General features: G+C 34.0%; 1 pseudogene; it reads right to left on the bottom strand.

Moving 5' to 3' along the window:
- Positions 1-201: 201 nt before the first annotated feature.
- On the bottom strand, positions 202-1,854 carry LOC145039413 (DNA glycosylase/AP lyase ROS1-like; annotated as a pseudogene).
- Positions 1,855-3,164: the final 1,310 nt, after the last annotated feature.

Genomic DNA, 3,164 nt, shown 5'->3' with positions numbered 1-3,164 from the left:
TGGGTAATTTTGACCAAAAACCTGTGAAATGCTGACGTGGAAGAATGGTTTTTATTATTTATTTTTTAAATTGAGAGTTTTGTAATGTTGTCCCTGTATGTCAATTTTATGCAACTCTTTCAGTTTTTTTATGCACTAATAGTCACCATCTGATTCTTTAGTCTTCAATTTTGAAATTTGTGTTTCACAAGTTAACCAATCTCATATCAGTATAGCTCTAGAACAAACAGCTAAGGATTCATAGTAAAAACTCTTAACATCTCTAGAACAAAGCTAAAACAGTACAATATCACAATTTATCTTTGGGTTAATACAAATTAACTGTTGTCTCTATGAAATCCAAAGCTATGAATCAAACCACTCTGGCCATCAACAACAGACATTGTCTATTCACCAAAGCTACTTGTTTGTTTCAAACATCACAATAACATTAGTAAAGAAAGAACTAAAAGAAAAAAGAAAAATACTTGATTATCAAGAAGAGTTCATGTTAAGCAAAGTCATACCTCATTGACTTGAAAATATGTCCCGTTGAGTGGAAAGCTCCCTCTCATTGCAGCTCTACATGGTATCTGTACATGATTTGTATTTTCAAAATTGAGAGATATGAACAGGACAACGTATTTGAATTTACATTTTGATTTGAACAATTACCATTTTGTGTATTGTGCAATTATTTCAAACACAGATGAAGAAAGCACATACATTTCCTTAAGGCCTTTAATTATTGTTCTTTATAAGTGTTCTGCGGTTATGGACTTAAGGCTACTCTCTTTATCTATCTTATAATTGTAAATTTAGTTGTTTGGTTTTAGGTTAAATACAAATTATTGCATCTTTCTTTGATTACTTTTTTTTATATCTACAAACTCACCAAGAGTATCCCTCTAACAGTTTGGTTATTTGCTTCTCGTGTGCTGTTGCAAAAAAAACATGTTTCTTCATTAAATAATGTGCCAGATTCTTGGGAAGAACATTGTCCAGCTGGCGGTTGAATCGAATTTGCAGTTTCACCTATTGGTATAATATAAACAAACAAATAATTCAATCAGCATTTCACTTTCACAAAAACATTTATTTAATTCTCTCATTTTCATTTCATCCACTCACCAGGTGTCCAAATTGCAAGAAGGTATGAGCAAGGATCATCAGGCTCTCCTGTGTCCATCTTTAATTTATCACACATTTGTTAAGAAACAGAAATCAAATCAAAGAGCATATCAGGTTCTTCATAAGGTATACTACACTACACTACTACACTTACCCCTTCCAAAAGAGGATGTGAATCCGAGAGCTCATATCTGCAAAAATTGAAATAAAAAAAGAAATTAGAAATTAGAAATCACAAATCACATCATCTTTTCACTATTACTTACACTTGGTGTTCTGTTCTTAGTTGCATGACAATTTTAAGTTTAGGTACAGGGATTGCACAGCTTCTGATGTTAAGGCAACTAGTACTTTTGATAGGTCACCTTCTCCAAGTTCCATGTGTCTTTCCATGTAAGTCTGCAAATTCTGAGTAAACTCTTCCATGTTTAGTTTAATCATAGGAATTTCTTCACCATCTTCTTCAAAAAAATCCTCCATATCAAGCTCGTGTTGTATCTATTCTGGCTCTAGTGTTGTGGGAACCTCAATTATAGGCTCTGGTGATAATGACACCTCCACTATTGGCCCTGATGTTGATGCTACTTCAATTATTGTCCCTGGTGTTGATGATTCTTCAACAACAGGGTTACAATTTTGGACTTCAGATAGCTTTTGTAGTATTTCATTAGATTGATTAATATCTGGGTTGCAGTTTTGGACTTCAGATAGTTTTTGTAGTTGTTCATTAGGTTGATCTGACATTCCAATTAGTTTTTGACCAGTTTTGTTTTCTGTTATACTTGCTACACTCCCCTCTGGTGCTCGTAACCCTAGCCTTGCACTGTAGTTAAAAATTATAATTAAAACTTTGACTATGGAGGAAAAGACATAAATGCCCTTTCCAAATGTAATCATCTGGTAATGTAATTCATACCTGTGAATAAATAGAGAGTTTTAATTAATTAGTTTTTTAATGTTTATATGCATAGTATTAGTTATTAAATATTAATGCATGACAACAGTTGGCATACAAAGTTCCTTAGTCAAGCCTGCAAAGTCGTGGCCATAGGTATTGTACAGTAACGAGGAAGAAGCAAGCCACTGTATCTAGAAGTTTTGGAGGAAACGAGACTCAAGAAAAAAGAAAACACACGGAGATTTGTTGGCAGATAGTAAGCTAGATAATGCAATTCTATATAAATTTTGCTTCTCTGGAGTTCATTTTTTTTATAACATTTACTCACTATTGGAATAGACATATTAGTGAAATGAATTATCTTTGTTATTTATGGTATTTTATTTGTATGACATTAAATTTTATGCAATGGATTGTATTTTTTGTATATGATATTTATTTTCTATTATGAGACATTAAATACAAATTTAATTTGAAAAGTAGTAAATCTATAAATAATTTTTTTTAAACATTTAAAATTATGATACATAAAAATTTGTGTCATCTTCATTTATGACATGGCCTTTCTTGACAGTGGCTTTCTTGATACGCATTGCGTGTCATTAACACGCGCGTCGTAAGGTTACAACACGCGAATACGTGTCGTCTTCCTTTATGACAGGGCCTTCCTTGATACGCATTGCGTGTCGTAAACGCGCGTCGTAAATGAGCGTCGTCTATAGACGACACGCAAAAGAGCGTTGTCTCTCGTTATGACAGGGCCTTCCTTGACACGCATTTGCGCGTCGTTTGAGCCTTTTACGACGTGCAATGAGCGTCGTAAAAGGCTATTTTTCTAGTAGTGCGGTGGAGCGTGTGTGGTTTACCGGCACATCGATTGAGTGATAAACTTTAAGGGTACCAAGTGATTTGCATGGTTACTTCACACCTCGTTTTGTGATCCTCGGTATCCCAGTCACAAAACTTGGAGGGCACTCTCGAGATTGAAACATGCCTTTGAAAAGTTCATTGAATCTCAAAGAATCTAGGAATTTCTAAAAAACCAATAAAACCTAATATCTAATATTTCGGTTTTCGTGGTGGAAATTGGTGAATCGTCATTCACCTACCTTTCAAATATGGTATAGCTTAGATTACGGCATACCTCTTCTAAGTT

Source organism: Lactuca saligna, chromosome 4 (assembly GCF_052625555.1).
Source record: "Lactuca saligna cultivar CGN05327 chromosome 4, ASM5262555v1, whole genome shotgun sequence".
NCBI lineage: Eukaryota > Viridiplantae > Streptophyta > Magnoliopsida > Asterales > Asteraceae > Lactuca > Lactuca saligna.
Note: the sequence above shows the minus strand (reverse complement) of the source record. Positions and strands in the feature narration are given on the sequence as shown.